The sequence below is a fragment of the Meles meles genome, chromosome 7, assembly GCF_922984935.1.
Source record: "Meles meles chromosome 7, mMelMel3.1 paternal haplotype, whole genome shotgun sequence".
In the NCBI taxonomy this organism is placed as follows: domain Eukaryota; kingdom Metazoa; phylum Chordata; class Mammalia; order Carnivora; family Mustelidae; genus Meles; species Meles meles.
The window spans coordinates 146386634-146412935 of record NC_060072.1 but is presented as its reverse complement, the minus strand read 5'-3'; the positions used below and the strand labels follow the sequence as shown (position 1 = coordinate 146412935).

Here is a 26302-nt window from a genome sequence, read left to right as displayed (position 1 = left end):
AAGACGAAAACGTTGGATAATAAAGGACAATAGTATCTCATACTGTGGGGGGTGGCTGCCAACCTGACCTGTAAGCCCATGGTTTTCAAACACGCACATGCAAAATAAGGCAGAGTGTTTCAGGCATTTTCATTTTGAGGTTTTGAAACAAATATTACTTTGATAAGAAGAAATCAACAAAGGTTTTAAGGCAGTGAAAGGTATGAAATTCTGGAGGCCAAAAGGTACTCACGCTAAAATGATTATAAGCTATAAGAGAAAGTCGAAAAATTGACCTCTAATAGAGCACAAGTCAAATTAGTTAGATGGCATGGGTGGGGGAATAGAAATTTTAAGCAGACCTGATTAAATTATAAGGCAACTTTTAACAAACCATACATATACAGGTAAAATTAACAATGGGCCAATGGTTAAAACTAGCAGAGCGTTCCGACAACTTGGAATTCTGGGACCTGAATTCTCAGGGTATCCAGCCACCTGAAGAAAACTGGATGAAAGCACAGAATTTCAGGTGACACAATATCTTCATCTCAGAAACATGAAAATTAACACTGCAAGTTTTAAAAATCTGTATTACTTTATGATTTTGTGCAAATCAGTTTGCCAGAGATTCTTTTCACCTCTCCTAAATCAGAGATCCCAGAGTAAAAAATAAGGATTTTTGCTTCAAAAGAACACGTTGGTTTTAGAGAACACATGGATGAAGGAACTCTGCTCCGAATTTGGAAATCACCATCATCTAAAAGGGAGTACATAACCAGCATATAGATATTGTAATTGTTCTATAAACTTATCTATCCAACAGTTTTATTAAATGTCTTTAAGCAGATATATTTAATGTACTATGTGTTTCTTCCTACAGGTAAATTGACTCTACTCTTTATATCCTGGTGAAAAGTGATGCTATCAACCTACCAAGATAGATTTAAGGCTGTCCTCCAGCTTCTCATCTCCCCAGCCTCATCCCATCAAAGGGACCATTACTTCCTTTCATTCTATAAGCAAGAAAGTCCTGGGTTTACTCTCTCCTCTCCCAAGTCAAACATACTATTTTAATAGTAATTTATTTCAGCCGTAACCATTTGTTGGGGACTGAGTACCTTCCCCAGCAGCCACTTATCACATTTCTGCCACAGTTAACGTCTTTTAAAAGTCATGATGCCCTTGTTAGGAAAGTCGCATTATTTGGAATAGAACAAGAATGTGGCCAGGGAGATGAAGCAGCTTAAAATGGGAGCATATGAAGAAGGGTAGAGGAACTGAAGTTTTTAGCCTGGAGAACAGAGGGCCGAAGCAGGGGGATAGGAAATTGGAAAGGGAGAAGATGTGGTAGTTGTCACCAAGCATTTTTAAAAAGTCGTATGAAAGAGTTATCAATCTGTGAGTCCAAAGGAGCATATCGGAAACTAATTGTGAGGCAGTTGCAAAAAGGATTTTGATTTTATGCCAGGAAAGCCATCCATCAGAGCAAGCAAAAGGGGAGGAGGAACCCTAGAACCTTAGCAGGGGAGGTATTCAGAGGCTTGGTAATCACCCAGGAAAATTATTTTGAATGGAATTCTAGCAGTCAAAGAGTGTTGGGCTAGAAGACCTTAAAAGCCCATGTGATGGAGATCTCTATGATTCTCTGCATTCCATTGTCTCTATTCACTTGTTGTCCTTCTGTGATGGATATATTTGTGTTTTCCCTGAACACGTTAAGAAAAGAGTGAGTTTTGTGAACCAGTAACACTCAGGAACATTAATATTCTCTTTGGCAGTAGATTTATGTTGAATAAAATTGCCTTGATGCTAATGGAGAGAATGTGTGCTTTCCAGTCTGGTACATACAGAGAGCTCATTAGTTCTAAATTTAGATGTAAGCCTCAGTGTTGGCGGGACTCCAAGTTTGACTAATACATCTGAACGTGTCCTTGTTAGAAAAAAAAATGATGGAGAATTCTATTTTTCTACTTTGTGTGTGGGGGGGTGGAGAGGGAAAAACACATGCTCTTTCATATCAGCCAATTCCATCTGCTCACAATTACTGAGTAGGTGTGCCCATCTAATGATGCTAAATGCACAGTAGGTATGCAACCGATGCTTTCAGTTTGATAGCATAGTTCTTCCTTGGCAGAGGCGAACCAGTGCACCAATTCTTAAGAGCATCTTGATTTAAATAAACTGCTGTACTTTTTTTCATGGCCAGCTCCCCCAGAATGAGGCAGCGGCCAATGACAAGATGTCATGTTTTATTTCAACAAAGCTTTATTGAACAACTACCAGGTTTTAAGATAAGCAGCAAAGGTAAACAGGTGGCTGCTTTTAAATTTCTACTCTCAAGGAATACAATCTTGACAGAAATGAGTTTCAAAAGTAACAGACATGTCACTACCCCTGCTCAAAAAGCCTGTTATTTAGCATAAATTTCCACATTGCTCCTAAAAGCATAGAGTGTTCAAAATTCTGTAAACTACACTGCCTAAAAGCATTCACTAACTCTAAAGAAACAGTTCATTGTAGAATATACTTTCCCAAATATTTCCTCTCCATCAATATCACAATATATTATAAAAACAATTTGTCACAAGTTTTGTATATCTTTATTAATTACAAATAATGTTACATATAAATTTTAAATCATTTAAAATATTTAGTTAAAATTTTTTAAAGATTTCATTTATTTATTTGACATAGATCACAAGTAGGCAGAGAAGCAGGCAGAAAGAGAGGGGGAAGCAGGCTCCCTGCCGAGCAGAGAGCCTGATGCGGGACTCGATCCCAGGATCCTGGGATCATGACCTGAGCTCAAGGCAGAGGCTTTAACCCACTGAGCCACCCAGGCGCCCCTAAAATTTTTATTTAAAAAAAATTTACTCACAGGGGATCCCAAGACTCAACAGTGTCCTCATTCTATCCACCTGCAGGTTCTGCCTTTGTTGTTATCAACAGGTGGAAAATGACACCATCAAACTTATCACTAGGAAAAGTGGTGAAGTGAAAGAACCACAACATTTCCACCTGGAGAACCAGTTGGAGTACTCTCTGATCAGGAGTCATCGGGTAAAATGATACATAGTTGACATTACAATCTAAAGAACAGCTGATGACAAATTTAAGAATGACATCTTGTCATTGGCCACTGGCATGTCACTATCAGACATTCACTCTGTTTCCTTCCTCCCAGTATTTCCTTAATAATGCCACTGGAAATGGTTTGCCCTCCAATGAAAACCTACTTTACAAGCCTACACCGACAAACACTTTCTCACATTATGCTCACTCAAAATGCACTAGTGACTGTGTTTTAGATATTGTTAATATGTTGGGAAGAAGATGGACATCGTGGTGATTAGGAACCACCATAGTAAGGTGGGAATAGAAATGATGCCTAGAGAAGGGTATGAGGAAAAAAAACACTTATATATAGTATTTTTTCCTCAAAAAAAAAAATCCACCTAGAGTTCATCAGCATCATCAATTACCAGATAAAATTAATACCTATGGACTGCTTCACCAAACAATATCAGAATCTACACTCTTCTCAAGCTCATATGAGACATTCACCAAGAGAGGCCACAATCTGGGCCATGAGCATTCCTTCACAGACTCAAAAAAGCAGAACCCACACAATGTCTGCTCTTAGACCACACAATTAAACCAGAAATCAGTAACAACAATATATCTGGAAAAACCCAAAATACACAGAGATTAAACAACACACTTCTCAATAACACATGGGTCAAAGAAAGAAATCTCAAGATAAAATAAAAAGTATTTTGAGAGTCCATAGTCTCTTATGGTTTGCCTCCCCTTCCAAATTTTTTTTTAATAAACATATAATATATTTTTATCCCCAGGGGTACAGGTCTGTGAATCGCCAGGTTTAAAAACAACCTGAGGGTTTTGAAGGGTCAGGGGTGGGAGGTCGGGGGAACAGGTGGTGGGTAATGGGGAGGGCACGTTTTGCATGGAGCACTGGGTGTTGTGCAAAAACAATGAATACTGTTACGCTGAAAAAATAAATAAAATGGAAAAAAATAGAAAAAAAAGTATTTTGAACGAAATGGAAATTAAAACACAATTTATCAAAATGTGTGGAAAGCAATGACTAGGGGAAAATTTAAAGCATTGAATGCACAAATTAGAAAAGAAGAGATATAAAATCGGTAACCCAAATTTACATTTAGGAATCCGGAAAAAGCAGAGCTCATTAAATCCACAGTAAGCAGAAGAAGAAATAATATGAATTAGAGCAGAAATCGATGAAATCGGAAGACAATGAATAAAACCAAAACCTGGTTCTTTGAAAACACAATAAAACTGATAAAGATCTAACCAGGCTAACTAAGAAAAGAAAAAAAAGAGAGAGGACACAAATCACTAATGTCACAAATGAAAAAGGAGACATCACTGTAGATGGGACTGTAGGTCCCACTGACAGCTAAAAGGATAATAAAGGAATATTATGAGCAAATCTGATGACCTAGTTGAAATGGACCAATTCCTTGGGGCGCCTGGGTGTCTCAGTCAGTTAAGCAACTGCCTCATGCTCAGGTCATGATCCCGGGATCCTGGGATCAAGTCCCACACAGGGCTCCCTGCTCAGTGGGGAGCCCGCTTCTTCCTCTGCTCTTCACCCTGCTTGTGTTCTCTCTCTGTCCCTCTCAAATAAATGAAATCTTTAAAAAGGAAGGAAGGAAGGAAGGAAGGGAGGAAGGAAGGAAGGAAGGAAGGAAGGGACCAATTCCTTGAAAGACCCAATTCCCAAAACTGAAAGAAGAAACAGACAATCTGAAAAGTCTTATGTATTAAATCAATAGAAATATCAGTATATAATAGATTGAATATCTGTTAAAGAAATTCAATCAATAATTAACAAATCCTCCAAAACAGGAAGCTAAGTGCATCTGGGCTTACTGGTGAATTCTACCAAATATTTAAGGGAAAAATAAACCAATTCTCTAGAATTGTTATCCGAGGATAGACGCAGAGAGAAAATATCAAACTCATTACCAAAATCAAAGATATTAAAGGAATAAAACTATAGTCCAAAATCTCTCATGATCATACATGTGAAAAGCCTCAACAAAATGTTATCAAATTGAATCCAACAGTGTATAAAAAGAATTAGATACTATAGCCAAGTGGGATTTATTGAAATATGCAAGGCTGATTCAAACCTTGAAAAACCAGTTATTAGAATGAACAAAATCCATAACACTGACAACACCCATCGCTGCCAAGTGGGGGCAAGGATGTGGAGAACAGGAACTCTCATTTCTTGCTGGTGGGAATGCAAAAAGCTGCAGCCGCTTTGGGAGACAGGTTGGTGGGTTGCGACTACACGTGCTCTTTCCACATCATCCAGCAATTATGCTCCTTGGTATTCACCCAAAAAAGTTGAAAACTTATGTCTACACAAAAACCCACACACAGATGTTTATGGAAGGTTTATTCACAATCCCCAAAACTTAGGAGCAGCAAAGATGTATTCAGAAGATGGAATACTATTCAGCACTAAAAAGAAATGAGCCACCAAGCCATGAAAAGACATGACATAAACTTCAATACATATTACTAAGTGAAAGAAGTCGATCTGGAAAGGGTACATACTGCATGTTTCCAAGTCCAGAATGTTCCGGAAAAGGTAAAACTGGGCAGGCAGTAAAAAGAGCAATGGTTGTCAGGGGCTGGGGGAAGGCGGGTGATGAGTAGGCAGAGGTTTTTTAGCGCACTGGAAATACTTTGCATGATATTATGATAAATCCCTGTCATTACACCTTTGTCCAACTCCCTACAGCCCCCTACACCAAGAAAGGACCCCAATCCCTAATGCAACCTTCAATTTTGCTGTGAAATTAGAACTGCTCTAAAAAAAAAAAAAACTTAATTCTTTAAATATTTTAAACAAAAATACACCCAGCTGTATATCCGCCCTGAAGCTTTGTCAAGTCTCAGCATTAACGACATTTGCTTGGGCTAGGATGTTAAATAATAAATCGGTAAGTGTTGAATGTTGGGGGGAATTTTGATAGGACGTCATCGAACTGATGATCTTCCTAACTCTTCCTTTCTATCACAGAAGCAGGGATAGTGAACAGTTCTGACCTGTTCCTAATCATAAAGCAGATGAATTAGAAGTTTCACATAATACATAATATTTACTGGTCTGGCATGACCAAATTGAGGGGCATTCTGCAAAAGTCGTTGTCTTCCAAGCGTCAAGAAGGATGAGGGTTGAGGTTCTGCTCTACTCACAAGCTGAAGTTAGCTGGCTGCAGCTTCACAGATGCTGACAGAAGACAGAAGCTTTCTGCATCCCAAAGGGTTTTTCAAGATGGTCTTTCTGAAGCAAGATTTCAAAAGACCTCGTGTGGTTTACACACTTCACAGCACTCACGTGAGTGCTGTGAAGTGTGTAAACCTGGCGATTCACAGACCTGTACCCCTGGGGATAAAAATACATTATATGTTTATTAAAAAAAAAATTTTGGAAGGGGAGGCGAACCATAAGAGACTATGGACTCTGAAAAACAACCTGAGGGTTTTGAAGGGTCAGGGGTGGGAGGTTGGGGGAACAAGTGGTGGGTAATGGGGAGGCCACGTTTTGCATGGAGCACTGGGTGTTGTGCAAAAAGAATGAATACTGTTACGCTGAAAAAATAAATAAAATGGGAAAAAAAATTAAAAAAAAAAAGACCTCGTGTGGCTGAGATAATACATATTCTGCCCTTATTTTACAAAACAATTTGGGTTGCTATAAAATTACAGATTCAAAGTTTTGCCTTTTCCTCCCAGGTTTTAAAATAGTACTTCATTATCTTCTTGGTCTGGTTTTGTCAATCTGACTTTTACCTTTGTCGGCGGTCCCTCTGTATCTCTGAAGCATTTAAATGATCATCAGAGCATTTATTCTTCAATTTCCTTTTAATGTGTTCTTATGCAGATTTTTTTAGTTCTCTTTAGTATTCTATAGGCCATTTCAATCAGATAACTTTCACCTTTTTGAAACAGTGGTTTTCAAAGTATGCCCTCCAGAAGGATTCAGCTTGGCTGAAATGCAAGTTCTTGGCCCTGACACCAGACCTGCTGAATCAGAAACGGAGGCTATCACACCTGCTCGCTGTGGCAGGTGATTCTGATGCCTTGTCAATTCAAAACCCACTGTTTAAAAAGCCAAGAAGTCCGTCATCTTATTTTCCTCAAATATTACCTCTCTTCCCTTTTTTCCCCAGCTTTACTGAGAAATAAATGACGAAGTTGCATATATTTAAGGTGCAGAATGTGATGCGCTGAGATGTGTGTGTTCTTCTCACACAGAGAAACAGGAACCACAAGCAAATCAGTTAACACAGCCCTGAGAGAAGGACATGGTGCCATTTGCAACAGCATGAATGGATCTGGAGGGCTCTACATGAGTGAATAAATAAAACACAGAAAGACAAACACTCTATGACCTCCCTTGTATGTGGAATCTAAAAAAGTGGATGGGGCTCCTGGGGGCTCAGTCCGTTAAGTGTCTGACTCTTGATTTCAGCTCAGGTCATGGTCCTGAGGTCCTGAGATGGAGCCTCACTTCGCAGCTCCAAGCACAATGCAGAGTCTGCAGGCTCCCTCCCCACCCCTTGCTTGGTTTCGCTTTCTCTCAAATAAATCAAGTTATAAACAAATAGGAAGGGAGGAAGGAAGGAAGGAGAAAAGAAGGAAAGAAAGAAAGAAGGAGAGAAGGAAGTCACGCAAGCCCAGAGTAGAAGGGTGGTTATTGGGAGCTGGGGGGGAGGCGAGGGAGACATTGAGGTGTTGGCAAAGGCCACGCTTCCAGCTAGGAGGTGCAGAAGCCGCAGACGAGGTGTGCAGCTGGGGATTCTAGCTCACGGGAAAGTAGAAGAACGTCGCCGTTGCTCCTCCCCCATAATTTTTCCTTTCTCACCAGACTCCTTTCCTGGATGTCGACATTGCTGCTTGTGCATGTTTATCCCCTCTGCTGCTTTATCGCAGGCTTCCTCGATGGCTTCACATCCTCCAGTCTGCAGCTTTATCAATTTGCCTGCCCCCCGGCCCGGGCTTGCTTCTTCTATTCCAAATCCTCTACCTGGTGCTTAACAGCACCGTTTGGTATTTGATAAGTTCTTATTTCTTTTTCAGACGAAAACTATCCATCCTTGCCTTCGTAAGGATCTTCTTATTCTAAACTGCTTGTCTTTCGTAACCTTTCAGGTTACCAGGGGTCTGTTGGCTCACCATTGTCCCCTTTGTCGTGGTGGTACTCCCCATTTTCTCTGGGGCGCTCACCACCACTTCTGGTGAGGTCTTTGAAGGAGGGGCAAAGGCAGGCCCCAGTCTGTGTGTCTCCAGGTGAGGTCCATTGGAATGGAGAGAATGTGGCCAAAGCCCTGTGTGCCAAAGAACACAGAGCCACTGCTGATAACTTATCTCTGTTATGGTGTACTCGTCTAGCCAGTGTTTTATTTTTAAACTTTTAAGGGGATGCGGAATTGGCAGGCAAACATTTTTAGTTTATGTTCCTTCAGCGTTTTGCCTTTGGAGGGGGCGTTCTTCAGGACTGCGTATCCAAAGGCAGCTGGTCAACCTGTTTTCATCTGCAACCTACCCTAGGGTGACTCCTACTTTCCAATTTCTTTAATAATGGGACAGCAGGAATCATCCCAGTGCAAGACTTGGGACATTTTCTCCTGCGATTTGTATGCTCTGGGTAGCCAGCAAAGATAACACCTTATTCCCTGTAATCCGTACGCACAACAGTTTATGCCAGGCCTTGTTGTCCCTCAGGATTTGGTTTTCACTGCGTGTGTGTCTCTGTATGTCTGTGTCTGTGTGTGTTGCCCAGACCACGTAACTTTGTAGCTTCTTCAAGCTCGATTTTGGGTGAAGAACTAGTCTAGCAGCCTGTGCTGATTCCCCATTATTTTCCAGTATGATCTTTCTGAAATATGGATTCAATTATTTTACTCTCCCATCTAAAAACATCCAACCACTGCCCTTCCCCAGTGAATCCAAACTCCTCACCACGGATTGCCATACCCTAGGCCCAACCTACCCTTAAACTTTAAATCCTGCTAGCTTCCTTCTTTACCATATAACCTAGTTACCCACACTTTCTTGCATTCTCTGGTATGCCACAGTCTGTTGTATCTTGTCTTTTTAGGTGCTGTTTATGTTTTGCAATATTCCTCTCTCTCTCTCTCTTTAGTCAACAAAATTATATTCTGTATTTAAGACCAAAATCAAAATTTTCATTAAAAGGAATATCACCTACGTCTTAGAGTAGTGAAGTGTTCAGAATGAGCCCCCCTAAGACATGTCACTTTGGTATGTGGATTATTTTGAGCTGAAGAGCATCCGTGCCCAAGAGACTCCAGAAAAGGTTTTATTCCTCCTTAACTCCCTGTAAGAATTTAGACAGGGAGCATGGTTCAAGAAGAGAGATATCCCCAGAAAGATCTACAAAGACTGTGGGCGAGGTGTGGTAATCTGGGGGCAGCTGCGCAGGGTGCGGAGTTCAAATTCCCCTCTCTGATCAGGCCATGAGAAGCATCTACCAACATCCACTCTTCCCACCTTGCATGGATTGTTTTTCTTCCCTTTGAAGCAACAGACACCTACCCATGCTCTTTGGCTCAGATTACTATACAAGCCTCAACTGCCCGACTTGCCAATGGGTCTACTTTTATGATGCTCCCATATGTATCAAATGAAATTGGTTTTTCTCCTATTAGTCGGTCTTCTGTCAATTCAATTATTAGATCAGCCAAAGAAAGACAGAAGAAAACATTTTCTACCTCTATAATAGAATTAGTCTTTTCTTTCTGTGGTCAGGATGTGGAAAGAACACCATGTCTAACTTTCCTGCTCCGTTTTGTAGATATTGCTAAAACTGAACAAAAAATTTAGCTCTGTTAAAGGCATAAGCACTAAGTAGATTCAGCTCCTAATTCTTAAGTGTTGGTCTGTAATCTTGTAAGTATTTGTTACTCTGGCTTGAACCTGGACCAACGTATCAACAAGTTTCTTAAAGTGGATAGATAAACCAAAACTAGGCAAATGTTACTCAGGGTAGCTCATTTAAGTAACAGAACTATTTAAAAAAAAAAAAAATGAAGTAGGCGCCTTGACTGTCAAGTTTTCTCAGTCACTTATACCAGTTGTAATTCCAAATAAATCCACTCTGGTACGAATCTCTGCTAATGCTAGATTTAGCCACTGCTGTCTCTTACCTGAGCTACATAAAGTAGCAGCTAAGTGATGTACCTGCGAGGAGTTTGCTTCTTTACAATTCACTTTTCACATGGCAGGTGATGTGAGCTCTCCAAAAGAAAATTTTCTGCTTTCCTGTGGCCCCCAGTACATCAGGAATAGAATCTTTGAAGACCCGAATGACTTCAATCTAGACATCAGTTTACTCTCAGTTTCTGAAAACTCTCAGCAATTTTCTGCTTTAAGGCCTCTGCACTTTCTGTTCCTTCTATCTGGAATGTTCACATGCCCAGCTTCTCATCATAGGTCAAGTTTCAGTTCGCTTGTTTGCTTTTCTGAGAGGCTCCTCTGGAAACAATATCATATCTGGAGTTTGTCGTTCGGGACACTTTGTACTAATTTCGCAGCCCACTGAGTCCCTTCATTGCATCGAATCCATGGAATGTGATGGTCACCCTGCCTCCTTACGAATGTGTCTGGGCTTGTCTTTGCGGTGTGGAATAGGTAATTCATAAAAGCAAAGGAGAGCTCATCTGGCTTCTTTATTATTCTAAACCCAGCAACACCCACAGGAAAGACTACATATAGTCCTAAAGTCTTACAAAATTGTTTTTTGTTGAATAATTATATATAATACTTAATCATCCCGAACTTTTGTAAAACTAACTTCCCATTATCCTTTCAATATATTTGTTGAAGAAAGACCTGGTTTTACCTTTCATGTTGCCTACTATATTTTCTGGAACAGCACAAAAAAAAAATCCAATATTAACCTGAGCGGTGCAGAGCTAATGAGTAATGAAACATTATGCCCACTGTGTGTAGCGATTTGTCAGCCGATGTTTGGCACTTTCTCTGATATGCGGGAAACAGTTATGTGAGTAACCATGAACTGCATTATAAACTATTAAATATTACTTTTTCAGCACACTCCAGGATTCTTGACCAAGGAGCACTTCAAATTATACTTCTTCATAACAACCACCGTGGGGTTTTAGAAACCTTCCCGTCCTCTCCCAGAGATCTGTTCTTCCGATGGGCGACTTTCTTGTTTACTGTTGCTGTCACACGCTGCCGTCCTTTGTTCGCTGTTACTTCGTTTGCGGCCTAGTGTTGCAACTCTGTCTGGCACATGTCACAGTCCAAACAGAAACGTGTCCAGAGCACTCTGTTCTCGTCCTAGGATTATGTAAGACCAAAACCCACCAGGCATACCGCGGGCTTTTGCACATAGGTTGAAATGCTGGAGGAAACCCACGGCTGAGAATTTTTGTGGTTTCTTCCAAATTTTAGGTCTTTCTAGGCAGGGACTGAGAAGCCAGAGACATGCAGGACGTTGGGAAGAGGCACCGATTACACATGGCTCTTGAGGCACGTGAGGCCCAGGGCCATGATGGAAAAAGGAGGTGGGATTGGGAGAGGGGGAGCGGGCTATGGACATTGGGGAGGGGAGGCGAACCATAAGAGACTATGTACTCTGAAAAACAACCTGAGGGTTTTGAAGGGTCAGGGGTGGGAGGTTGGGGGAACAGGTGGTGGGTAATGGGGAGGGCACGTTTTGCATGGAGCACTGGGTGTTGTGCAAAAAGAATGAATACTGTTACACTGAAAAAAATAAATAAAATGAAAATAAAAAAAAAAAAAGAATTCAATAGTATGTTTAACATTTATAACTTGGGAGTCACTTTTTCTTTAACATACAGAATTCTTTATTGATGCACTTTGGACATGGAGAAGGCTGTTCATTTATCTTCAATAAGTCCGTGATTTATTGAGAGGAATAAAATACTTATTAATCATTTGAGTTCAGGATATGAAATAATTTTTCAAGTTGTCCAGATGAGCCTGTCCAGTAAAATTCTATCATCAATTGTAGGAGTTGGTAGAAACTTGGCCTTGAATGTCAATCTGTCTTCAGACACAGTTTTAATTTCAGCCTCGACCGGTCCTCAGTGACTTGACAGTGAGTTATGAATTCTCACCCTCTCCTCTGGACATGTTGCTCACAGATTTTCTGATAAAGCCACCACATTCTGGAGGAATATGCTTAGATAAATGTCGCTTTCTTAATGAAAGTAAAAATCTCTCCTCTTCTGTACTACATGAAGATTGTGAGTGTAGAATGAGCCGTGAGACATATAAAATGGTAACTATATTCACTGTGCAATTCTGTCTTTCGAAAATCCTGCACTGCATACCGAAAATCAATTCTCATCAGTGAAGAAGAAAATCTGGGTAAAGAAATAACATCATTCTGCTAACAGTTCCCGTGGGCCAGAGGCAAACTCCATTATCATAGTACTTCCCAAAGTGACAGTTTAAATGGCAAGAATGCAGTTACATACACAGGTTGACGTACACGGAGAAGAAAATCAATTAATGGTATTGCCCGACACTGATGAGAACACAGGAAAATAAAATAAAATGGCAGGATTTATTTCAAAGGAGGAGTTTAAGGTAAGTATCGTTTACTGGTTATGCATTCTAATAGAAATCAATGGCAGAAAGATTTTTTAAAAAACACAGACGAATTGATCATGAATAAAGTGAGGAAAACCTATGAGGCTTTGCCAGTGGATACCTCAAGTACCTCATAAGGCTACAGAATTTGAAGTCCTCCGTGGGTTCATACACCCTGCTGAGGTTTATATACGCCTGTAACTGGCATTTAGTGTTGTTTTAGGGATAAAATTGGGTTATATATATGCAGAATGTGGCATAGCGTCTTGTGTGTGGCAGGTGTTCAAGGTAAATGACCTATTACAGTTACTAGTAATTAGAAGTTATTTTATATGCCGTTTAATACTGAGCTATTCAAGTAACTATGTATGAACTTATCTTTTCTGAATGTAATTTCTGTACTAAAAAGCACTGTCTCTAAACCAATGGCTCCCAATGGACGATGGCTCTTTGTCCCCACACATGCTATGTGACAGCATCTGAAGACGTTTTCGGTTTTCATATGGGGAGGGGGCTATGGTAGACATTTGATGGCAGAGGTCCAGGGTGCTGCTGGAGGCCTTACGATGCACAGGACCGCCCCCACCACAAAGAATCCTCCAGCCCAAAGTGTCAGTAATGCAAGGTTGGACGATCTCACTCTAACCCTGTGATTTCCTTAGCGGCTGTGAGAACTAAGAAAACAGTTGTCATGAACACCATCACACACCACTTCAATTCTTGTCCAACCTCTCGTTGACGCTGCAGGCAGACCGGGCGAGAGGATGTGGTCAGCGAGTGCTGAGAGAGAGAAGCAACTGGGAGAGACGCTCATGAAACAGCAAGTGGGCTTGCCAAGAAAATTTGATTAGTATGTCTTCCTCCAAATTCCCAGGGTGAGGGAGTGGGCTGAAAGTGAACTAAAACCATCGAAAAGCAAAAATCCACCACAATAATAAGGCTCCACACAAATACGATCTCCCAGGAGGGTCTCTGAGAATATGGAACTCATAAAAATGTGTGCACATAATTGGAAAACACACAAATAGAAACACAAACCAGACCACAAAGGTGAGTACGTTTAAACTCCTCCTGCTGACGTGTACTGACTTGGCCCATTCGGGCTGCTAGAACAGGACATCCGACACCAGGTAGTTAAACAATGTGCATTTAGTGCTCACAGCTCTGGATGCTGAAGTCCCAAGATCAAAATGCTGGCAGGTTCCATGTCTGGTAAGAACGCACCTCCAGGTCTGCAGAAGACACTTCTTGCTGCTTCCTCACACAGTGGAGAGAGATCATCTCTCTCCTGTCTATGACTACGAAAGCACTAACCTCACCATGAGTTCCCACTCTCATGACCTCATCACCTCCCGAAGGCCCCACCTCCTAGGGCATTAGGGCTTCAACATAGGAATTTAGGGGAACACAAACATTCTTTATATTATACACCATAATCAACACCGTAATGAGTGGAAATTAATACCAGACTCCCTCTTTATATTCTTGTTTATATAATTACTTGTTACTAGATTGTAAATTTGCTCACTGAGTATTCAATAATTCTCAGCCTTCCTGCTTGAGTAAACAAATTCATATAAATATTGCTGGAGATCATTCTCTGCTATGCAGGTACCACCTGGCCATTATGGCTTTGCCCCCCAGCTCAAGCAGAAACACGCTGGAAAAGGCACTCTTTACAGAATGTTAAGTTTGCAAGGTCTGTGTCAAGGTCTTCTCCAGGTTGTGTGTACAGACAGCTCTCTTGGCTGGGTCCTTTACGCTCATTTATAAAGCTGAGTATGATTAATGCTGCTCATGAAATTAAAGTCAAGAACCAAGAAGAAAGCTTAAATGAGGAACAACCTTCAACGATTTATAAAATGTTATTCTCATGGCCACCCTTGGCAGGGTGTAGGCCAACTTATTCCTCTTATAGATGAGTAAAGTGAGGCTCGGAAAATTCAAGAACCTCATCCACGGTCTCACAGCCAATCAGAGTCAGATTTCAGTTGAGATGTGCCCAGTCAAAGCCATGTTCTTTACTCCTGGGCCACGCTGCTTTCTCCAAGCACACTAAGATAAAGTTCTTAGAATATACCCTCCGTCAAAGACTAGAGAGAAGGGAATGAGAGGGACTCTTCTGAAGTCACCTTGATTGTAAAGAGCAAGGTGTGGTCATCTCAAAGGGTCGTAGTCATAGGAAGACATGGTTGCAAAGCTGCAACAGACGTAGTGCTGAGAGTAACCCTTAAGGTGCAGAGGTCTGTGTGACACAGCAGGGGGGTCCGAGCAAGGTCGGAGCAGCACCACCGGTGATGGTCTCCATCAGAGAGCAGGCGAGGGAACAGACACAACAACATGTACATGGGATAAGTTCTCTGGGTTTTATGGATTCGGAGCACTTGGCCCATTCCCCTGTGACTTGACATAATAAAAAATTGCCTAGACTATTAACATGTCCAGATAAAATAGTAAATTAAGGACAATTTAAAAATTTAAACATTGGAAGTGGACTTTAAAGATTCCTTTAAGTTTTGGACACGCCCACATCTATATATTTAGCCTTGCCTTTTTTCCAAGAAGCGATCTGTAGTGGAATAATCTACACTGCCTCGTTCCTTCTCAACAGCGCTCCGCTCCGGTGGATTGGTACACAGACCTGGGAGGTGTTGTCAGAGCAGATAAGATGCTTGGAAGACACAGCAGTGATAAAAGAAATGCAGAGAGTGACGGAAACAAAAGAGTTGGCTAGAAGCTCTCCAATTTTTTTCTTCTTTGTAGGGAGGTCAAAAAGTCTATCATGCATGATTAAAATTTTAATTAAATAAGTTTAAATCCTGGTTTAAAATATAGTTTCACCATCCATCGAACACTTTGAATTCTCCAAGAAGATAATAAATCTCAGTTGCCATAGGAATTTCACTCCCTGAAATGTGATTAAAAGTGGGTTTTTGTTATCTAGCAGAACTCATTATAGGGATTGGCTGTCAATAATGGTAGGGAGATTTCCTGTTAAGAAGGAAGGAAATTAGCATTTGCTAAGTCACTACAAATGCCAACCAGTGTTACTTGTTTTTCAGGTATGATCTTGTCTGCTTCTTTTTTTTTTTTTTAATTTCAGTTAGTGAATATACAGTGCAGTATTGGTTTTTGGAGAATTCAGTGATTCTTCACTTACATACAACACCCAGTGCTCACCACAACAAGAGCCCTCCTTCATCCCCATCATCCCTCTAGCCCATCCCCCACCCACCTCTCTCCCTCCACACTTGGTTTGTTCTCTACCCTTAAGAGTCTCTTATGGCTTGTTTTTCTTTTCCCCCCTACCCATAGGTTCATCTGTTTTGTTTCTTAAATTCCACATATAAGTGAGATCATATGGTATTTGTCTTTCCCTGACTGACTTATTTCCCTTAGTGTAATACACTCTAGCTCCATCCCCAACATTGCAAATGGCAAGATGTCATTCTTTTTGATGGCTAAATAATATTCCATTATATACATATACCACATCTTCTTTAGCCATTCGTCTGTTGATGGACATTTGGACTTTCTCCATAGCCTGGTTATTGTTGATAATGCTGCTATAAACATGGGAGTGCATGTGGCCCTTTGGATCTGTACTTTTGTATCCTTTAGGTAAATACCTATTTGTGCAATTGCTGGATCATAAGGTAGTCCAGTTTTTAGCTTTTTGAGGAAGCTCCATACTGAACTCCAGAGTGGCTACATCAGTTTGCATTCCTACCAACAGTGCAAGAGGGTTTTGTTTACTTTTTTTTTAAGCCAAAATTGAAGGTGAGCATTACGGCCCCCATTTTATATATGAAGAAACTGAAACACAGATAAAAATATTTCATACAAGAACACATAGATGAACCATGAGAGACTGTGAACTCTGAAAAACAAACTGAGGGTTTTGGAGGAGAGGGGAGTGGGAGGTTAGGTGAGCCTGGTGGTGGGTATTAAGGAGGGCACGGATTGCACGGAGCATTGGGTGTGATGCATAAACAATGAATCTTGGAACACTGAAAAAACAAAATAAAATAAAATTACAAAAAAAAAGAAGAAGAAGAAGAAGAAGAAGGAGAACACATAGCCGGGAAAGTGGGAAGAACCAAGGTCTATGGCTCTGAAGGCTTTGAAATTTATGCCACAACTCGGTTGCTCTCCAATAATATTGAAAGGAATGAATGACTTATTTTCTAAAATGGAACTATCAAAATCTAAACATGCTATGTATTGAAGGTTGGAAGGATTCCATGGAGTAATACAATCTTAAGAAAAAATTAAAACTTATTTTTAAAATATTAAACAAACTTTATCTCCAGGAGCTATATAACTTTGTTCTAGACTTACCGGGAAATGTGGCATCGTGGGTTGACCATGTCTGTGCACAAGTGATCTGGCCGCAGTTGAAGGGACTTTCAAGAGAAAGGAGTCCTGGGAATGCAGTCTTTCCCTTCTTGGCCCACCGGTGTTGGAGTTTCTTTGCCCTTACAGTTTCATACTATGACATCATCCTAATCAGAAATGAAAGCGTGCCCTGCTAAATTTAGAACACACTTGAACTTTGTGATTTCCTACATTAGAAATAAATGCCAATCTTTAGAATTCCGTTTGTAAACTATAAAATAAAAGAACATGACTTCCTTTTTCCAAGAAAAGTGCCTCCCAGCAGCTTCTTGGACATCACATTTCCTCCACAAAACCAGACTTGGGTGAGCTAAGTGCGAGTCAATTAGAAACATATGTACAGAGTTGTCCCTGGATCTAATGGTTACGAAGGAAACACTTGAGTGCTCTCCTGATAAATGCACAATCTGGGGATTTGGGTATACATGCAGCAGAGTTAAAAATGAATAACTTAATACCTTCATGGGGGCAGAAGTTGCATTTGTTCACCAATTCCAATGCTTGATACCCATGTTCTGGATTTTTCTTCTTAAAAACAAGTCTAAAGATAACTTAAAATAAAACATTCCCAGGGCGCCTGGGTGGCTCCATGGGTTAAAGACTCTGCCTTCCGCTCAGGTCATGATCCCAGGGTCCTGGGATAGAGCCCCACACTGGGCTCTCTGCTCAGCAGGGAGCCTGCTTCCCAGTCTCTCTCTCTCTGCCTGCCTCTCTGCTTACTTGTGAACTCTGTCTGTCAAATAAGAAATAAAATCTTAAAAAAAAAAAAAATTCCCCTGTGACGGCAAAGCCACCCAGAATGGGAAAAAAAACTTAACAAAACAAAACAATGTGAACCTGGGGGGAAAATCATACCTTTCTTGTAGGCACGTCCATCAGGCTTCTCTTGAAAGTGAGGTGTGCTGGGTTCGTTTTTATATTAAAAGTGATGATCAAGATTTTATGTGTCTTTGGGAAACTGAAAAAAAAAAACTGACTTACCCCTGAAGAAGAGGCCATAACACTGTACAAACACAGCACGGATCTTACAATGCCATTGCATTGCAGTATCAACACTTTATCAACCATCCACACACCTCCCGAGGAATTTGCGATCTTGATTTATTTCCATGTTATTGGGAGCGGATCATAATTGTTTTCATTTGTATTTGAAAACTCACTTCCAAAAGATTTCTCTTGGAATCTGTATTTTCAGAGGATTTGGAGGGACAACAGTATCGTTTTGTTTTCATTTTTGTGTATCATTTTATCCATGACCAATAGATCTGAAAAAAACATCTGACGCTCTCACTCGTATGAGTCAGTACCCTCACATGTGTGTACGCTAGCATCTTCCACAAGGGGTGGGTGTGTTCACCTCAGGCCGGCTCACCTCGGAAGCAGGAAGCCGGCCTGGTGTGCTTGGTCCCAGACGGCACTGTTCTAGGGCAGGATGGTGGGTTTTGGGTGAAGAGCAGTAAAGTCTTGAGTACATGAAGGATTTGGCCCTACCTCCGCTCTCATAAAAGCACAAATTTCCCTTTTATTTTTTAAGTCCCCAAATGATGAAAGAAAAGATGATTCTTGAACTGAATATAAAGACAATCATCGATCGTTTTTCTAACTGGGGCTGTTTCCTTCTCCATGCAGGCACTGGTGTTCTTCTTTTGATTTGAACGGGACCTGTCCTAAAGTGGAAGGGAGGGGAATTCGGGAGCCTTGGCTTCCCCACGTGGCTGTGCACCTTGGCTTTCTTGAGATGGGATTGTATTACGGTGACATTTCAGGAGGAAAAACCAAGCTGTTCCAAATTGTGTGTCTCACTTATAATCTATTTCTGAACCGTGTCCTATCACAATATTCCTGTTCCCACAGAACTGGTGATTTATCCTCTGGTGGGCTCTACCCTTACAGCTGCTTGGCAATAAATATAGTCAGAGCAGAGAGAGTGTGTAATTAAAAATTAACTGCACTCAGTCGACTCCACACTGCTTTCATTTTTTGCATGCTTGTTTGATGAGGTACTCTTCAAGTCTTTTTAATTGCGATATAAAATAAGTCCTCTGGTGATCAAAAGCTCTAAATAAGAGGGGGACGGGTGTCATCCACCTTGGTTGTCCTCAAATCTTCCTTCCTGGGTTTCTACTTCTCAATCTTACTGCACCTTCATAACTCGTGGGGGAGATTGGACGAAAAAAAGCGGGTGCTACCATGCCCATCCCAGGAATCCAGGAGCTCTGATTTTCTTGCTAATATTTAACTTGCTATGGAAGCTTTCTAACAAGACATGCTTTCAAAGACTTTAATCATTAAATGAATGCTTTAATCATTAAATGAAGGGGCAAGGAAGAAGAGAGGGACGCACCCAAAAGACAGAACCAATTGAGTTATGCATATAAATTTCTAAAATAATGGCCATAAGTTTATTCCATGCTACTCACCAGGGTTGATGAGATTTAAAGAAGAGACCAGTTCTGAGCTCCCATCTCTTACACCATTCCGTGAAGAAGCAGACACCTACTCTGGGGCAAGTCAATTACATTGGACTCTTCATTATGGAGAGGGAAACTTTATTTTATGGTATTAACAGGAATTTCCCTTCACTTGCCACAATCCTTCTTCCAGAATCACCACTCATAAACTTTCAGAATGACTTGTTAATCACTACTTGTTAATCAGAGAGAGGAGGCAGGGGGCTCACACCCGTAGCACAGGGGGCTTATCATCTTACGACAGCCAATAGAATGATTGAGTCCATGCAGATGACTCAGAGCCAGGAGACAGCTCCTCTGAGTTTGGGTTTCCATCCCACAGAATTCCATTTGACTCTCAAATTCACAGCCAGTGTATTGCATCGACATTATCGTAAGAACTTGGAACCATGGAGCAGAGTGAGAACAGACCCCACACGATTACGTTAATGGACCCTTAGGAAGGGTTTGGCTTCCCAGTTGCATAGTCCTGGGCCTTTAGGCTTTGAAGGTTAATCTTGACCAAGAGAACCACGTTTCACCAGAGAATGCAGTCATGGTCCATTGGAGTGTAAACGAGGACAAACCACACGGCCAGGCTGGGCTCCTCATACTGCTGAAAAACAGATGGGAAGTGGATTTGTACACAGCGCTTTCTGTCAGTGTAAATATATACATATATATGTAAATATAAAAACATGCAACTTGTATGTGAGTATTAAATATGCCTTGAAAGAGAAAGTGAAATGCATCCATATCAAATCATTTGATTAAATAAATTTTAAGAACACAGTTGACCCTTGAACAACACAGGTTTGAACTGGAAGTGTTCACTTATAAAGCAGATTTTTTTCAATAAACACAGAACAATACTATAAATATATTTTCTCTTATGACTTTCTTAGTAACGTTCTCTTTTCTCTAGCTTTCTATATTATAACAATACAGTGTATAATGCATAAAATATACAGAATATGTGTTAATCACCTGTGTTATTGCTAAGGCTTCTGGTGAGCAGTAAGCTATTAGAAGCTAAGTTTCTGCAAAGTCAAAAGCCTTACGTGGATTTTTGACTGTGTGGGGGTGGGTATCTCCAACCCTTATGTTGTTGGAGAGTTAACTACAAAAAACACATATACCTAGCTGTATATGATCTGTGTCCCCGATAGGCCCTACCATTTATTAATAGTCTGGGTCTGAACAACTTAATCACTTTTGACTTGATTTCCTTGACTGCAAAATGGGACAGTAGACATCTCTTAGAATTATTAAGAAGACTAAATGATATAATTTATATGAAATCATAATTCATGTGAATCACTTAACACCCCTTTCCAAGAAAGTACACAACAGAAATGGTCGATTACATTTATGTATTTATAAAGATATATTCAAGTACACGTATGCATACAAATATCAAATGATAGATAAAGATAAAGTGACCATTTATCGTGCAATTTTTTAAATATTTTATTTCTAGGAAAATCACACTGGAGTTATAAACCTTCTTTAAAACATTTCGATTTAAAATTTACAGTTTAAAAATGACAGGTGTGAAAGTAACAAATTGTTTTATTGTGTATGTAATTCATTCTCTGAACAATATCAAGAGGAACAACCAAATATATTTGTGTTTATGAAATTGAAACTTTCAACGTTTGATATATACTTAACTATTTTACACTCCACGTATTATCCGCAGAATGATTTTTCAATTGTGCTCTCCAGATTCTTGTTAAGTATTAGTAATGATGTTAAAATTACCATTCCTATGGTTCCTAAGGTTATACATTTTGTCAGCCTTCAGCTTTCAACCACATTTTTCTCGCAGTTTTAGAATTTATAGGGCAGAATTTGCTAGGAACATATCTAGGGCCATTTTTCTTAATGCTTCTATGGCTTTTTTAAAAGTTTAGGTTGAAATTGGTACAGATTTTTTTTGAGTAAATCACTCCCCTTGAATGGCATTATTGGGATGACAACTCTGTCGGCCCAACCGTCTAACCCACAGACTGCCTTGATGTGGGAATTGTAAGGCTATAATTAATCCTGAAGCAAACTGAAATACCCGTGATCATTTCATGGAATGTTTTTTAGCTGTGTAATTCCTCCCACACTGGTGCTCAATCTGTGCATTTTCCAAATATGGTTGCCAAAGAGAAACACTGATGGAAATAAGCTTGAAATAGACACGGGAATGGGAAAGTAAGTGGATTTAAAAGTTTAATGAGAACCAAAATAAGTTTAACAGGGTTAGAAATTCTTTGCCAATTCTTGGCTAATTGCAGTTAATCAAGCTGGCTGTTATTAAGACTGAGAAGGGGGAGTTTCCTCTCTTAGAGATCCTTTAGGCCACACAAAGACTGACTGAATTTTTTTTAAGGGCCATAGACCATTAAAACTAAAAGAAAGTATTCCTATTAAATAGTCTAAAACACTGATTGGATAGATAGATACACATACCAAAACTTAGAGATGCAAGTTGTTTTCCTAACTAACATCCCCTGTACATTACCAGTAGAGCCAGGATGAAATTCAGGTTGAGTTTTCCATCTATGGTCCTCATGACATGCTATATACCAGACACAGATCTACTGTCTGTCCTATTTCAGTCATAGCTTAATATTTATAAAGCTGATCTCAAAGTACATGATTAAGTTAACTTCAGAAGGGGAGGTGGGGAGAGAAAGCTTTATCACAATGGAATGCCAATTAATAAATGCAGAAGGAATGATGAAGGTAGTCAAAAAACCACTTAGCAAACATGGTAGTAATCAATGATCCAGGCAAGAGAAACAATGAATGCTAAAACAATTTGATAAAATTCACCGGGGATAATCAAAGAACCTGAAGTTATCTTCCCAGAGATTGCTCATTCACAACCATGGGGAAAAGGTTACCGCACTGGAGAAAACAGGCAGATACCAACAGAACCCAGAGCCTAAAGCTCACATTCTATATACAGGTTGGATGGGGAGGTGTCTCCAGCATGATGGGCTAAGTGCATGCACCTCAGGGAACATTGTTGCTGACAAACAAATGGCACATGATTCTAGTCATGAGGAAGCAATCAGAAACTCATTAATCAGGAGACAATTTGAAAATATGCTTCAAAAAATGTAAATGTCATAAAAGGCAGAGATTGAGGAGTTGTTCCAGAAGAACACTAGAGAGGCATGGCGGCTAAAGGAAGCCAATGAACCAGACTTCTTGTTGACTTGAACAAAATGCTGGGAAAGAACTTCACCAGAACAATTAATGATGTGTAAATGCAGTCCTGTATTATGTACTAGGACTGTGTCACGATCAATTTTCTGAATTTTATAACGGCACCGTAGATGAGTAAGGTGATGCTTTGCTCTTGGGAGTAGATGAAGAACTCTTCTGGGGTTGAAAGGCTGTGATGTCTACAACTCACGCTTCACTGGATGGTGGTATTAATAATGAGAATGATACTAAGGGTCAACTTGGCTGGGCCTCAACGCCCAGCTGTCCAGTCAAACATTATCCACAATGTTCTGTGAGGCGGTTGTTCTATGAGATTTTCATTCAAACTGGTGGAATTTGAGTAAAGACATCGGCTCTTCCTGGTGCTCTAGCAGGCTGCCTTAGGACTTCAACTATAGCTTTTCCCGAGTCTCCAGCTTGCTCCCCCAGCAGATTTTGGGCTCACCAAGATTCCACAATCATGTGAGCCTTACAGTCCTTAAAATAAATACCTTTTTACAAATATGTACATCCTATTGGTTCTGTTTCCCTGAGGAGCTCTGAGGAACATGGCTATCTAAATCACAGAGGCAGTGCCAGATCGATGTATCATGATTAAATTTAAAATGCCAAAAAACTACCAAAAGAAGAAGAGAAAGAGAATGGGGAAATGACAAAAAAGGAAGTAAAGTTCAAGTATTTTTATAAATACCATTTGACTGCTTTGAATCTTGCCAATATGCTGTTCGAATTAGCCCTAACCTTCCCAAGATGATCCGGTTTTCAATTCATATAAAAAACACGTTCCCTGAAGCACCTGGGTGGCTCAGTCTGTTGAGCGCCTGACTCTTGAATTCAGCTCAGGTCATGATCTCAGAGTTGTGAGATCAAGCCCCAGGTCGGGATCCGCATTCAGTGGGGAGTCTGCTTCTCTCCCTCTTCCTCTGCCCCTTCTCTCCCCTCACTCACATTTCTCTCTCTCTCTCAAATAAACAAATATATCTTTAAAAAAAATAAAATAAAATAAAACAAGAAGGCTCGGTTCCAGCCACATTGCCAGAACACCATTAGCTACATTAACTGTTGTGATTCTATCTTAAGTGCAGTGGGAAGCCTTGAAAAGGTTTGGGATAGGACAGTGAAATGACAATATGTTTCAAAAAGAAGAGACAACATCAATGAAAGGGTTAAAAGGGAAATATTTGGAGTGAAAATGAAACCAGATCTGAAAAAAAAGGGTGCAGAATATATAAGGATCTTGAGTCACTGCATGTCTGAAGACATCTTGATTCTCTCCTCACTTGACAGATCAATGAGCATAAACTTCTAGGATGAAAATAATTTCCTTTCCCAACCTGAAGGGCAATGTGGTGCTGGCCACCAGTGTTTTACAGGCAGGAGAGGAATCAGTTTTCATTTCCCTCCCATTGTACACTGACTTCGAACGATATGAGTTTGTTTTAAATTCTGTGTCTCTGTAGGAAAATGCACTTTTCTTTCTATCATCTCTGAGAATCTTTTCATCCCTAGTGTTTTCACATTCCAGAAAAACATGCCTTTGTTTAGATCACTGTGTTCATTTCACTGGGTGCAGAACACAGTTTCAACGGGGCAGTTTGTAATTTTTCCATTCAGCAATTTTTCCTGTATATTTTCTTAACACATTTGTCTCCCTCACTATACCCACACACACACACCCATGTGTACACACACACACAGAGGAACATATAAGCAGGGCCTTGGACATAACTGCTTAATGTTCTTGTTTTATTATGTACCTATATTTTAAAATGATTTCTCTTCTTTTGTTTTCATACTAATTCAGAGAAATTGTCCTGATTTTGTCACCCGACTCTTGTAGTGAACCATCAGTTTTCTCCTCTTATTCTCAGCTCCCATGACATCTTCCATATGTCTTGATTTTCCCTTCTTCTTGCTCTCCTGTTTTTATTTAGTGGATCTTCATCCTCGGGACTCATTAACTAATCATAGATTCTTTTACTCCTGTGATTCTCACAATGCCCTGATGTCCCCTTTATTTTTTTCCAGCTTCACTCCCAGTCCCGAATGCTACTGCCTGGCTCTTTCCTGAGGGGAACTGGGGTCTCTCCTACCACCATCATTCCATGGAGGCTGAACACAGGGCTTGCAACGGGAAAGTCACACCTTTCTGTCCTTCTTCCGGTTTTATTGTTCAAGGTTCAGCTCTCCCCCTTCTCTTCTTTGCTGTTGAGTGCTTCCCAGCATCTTTAAAAGTGTGCATATCTAATTGCTGTATTTGGCAATTATCCACATGACCGCTGCGCTCTCCCACCTTCAGCCAGAAGCCTGACGTGGTTTTGAAAACAAATGATGCTAATTTTTTGTTTGATTTTCTAGTAGTCTTCATCAGATAAATTACACCAAAAATAAGGTTGAAAAGGCTACAATGACGTGTGCTGTAACATCTTTGAGAGGATGAAGGTTAAGAAGGCAAAATGGGTTCTTATTGAATACAATTTTGCCCAGAGGCATTTGCCAGACAATAAATTAAGGCTAAATTAAGTACCATTTAAAGGATAAATTGTTATTGAACATCGGTGAGAGGATTGAGCAGGTTAAAAATAAAATTGAATCTTTCCCATAAAGATTGAAACAATTTTCATATTTTGTATTTTGTGTCATGTCGGGAGGGAAATGGTCGGCAGTCTGCTGTGTGGCCCATCTATGGATACGAGGTTTGTCAGACGCAGAAGTCAGCGTTTCACGGTTACGCAGACAGTCAGGTTAGGAAGGCTTTTCCAGAACTGATTTTGTTCCCATTGTTCATCCTACTGCTCCACGTTCCCGTGGAAACGCTAGATATCTCAGCTTCATGGTCTTTTATGACCAGTTTTCCATTTTGTAGCTATGAACTATTACAAACTGGTATTTACTTGTCTTTTGAGAATTTATAGGGAATGTATAATTTGCCAATAAAAGAAAATGGGCCACTTTTATGATTTATTTCTGTCCGTGTATTTGGTCCTTGTACTGAATTTCAAATAATATTTTAAGGCTTGATAGTGTTGATTTGTTTCCTCTATCAAAACAAAGAAAAACAAGCTTCTCTTCTAAAATTAAACATGAAGCCCGTTTAGTATGTATATTTTCTTCTAGGCTAATCAGAGATGAAATTACTCAAACTGATATGACCGAAATCAAGGTTTCTTCTCTAACAAAATGCTTTGAATTAATGGACATTTTATTTTAACTTTAGATTATGTTATGAAGTAAATACCACGGGTTTTTTAAAAAGGATTCAACTTGTGTGTGCTGGCAAGAAACCTATCATTTCTGAGGTCAACATCCTAACCACAACATTCCTAGCTGCAGTCCTAGTTCATGCAATTTACAACGTTATATTCATTCGCTAATCATCTGCAGATTCTTTCATGGGTATTGTCTGATCATGTATTTGACTCACTTAAATTGAAATATTCCCGGTTTTTTAAAAGAAAAATATGATTTTCTTCTTTCCTAGTTTCACGTTAGTTTTTAATGTTATTTGTTTCCAACGTGTTTTTAATTTCTAGGTTCTATCTAACATATTAGAAACACGTAATTTATTC

The 26302-nt window shown here is 40.1% G+C and overlaps 1 pseudogene; it reads left to right on the top strand.

Moving 5' to 3' along the window:
* Nucleotides 1–26302, top strand: part of LOC123946530 — a 90279-nt pseudogene that overhangs the window by 20935 nt on the left and 43042 nt on the right.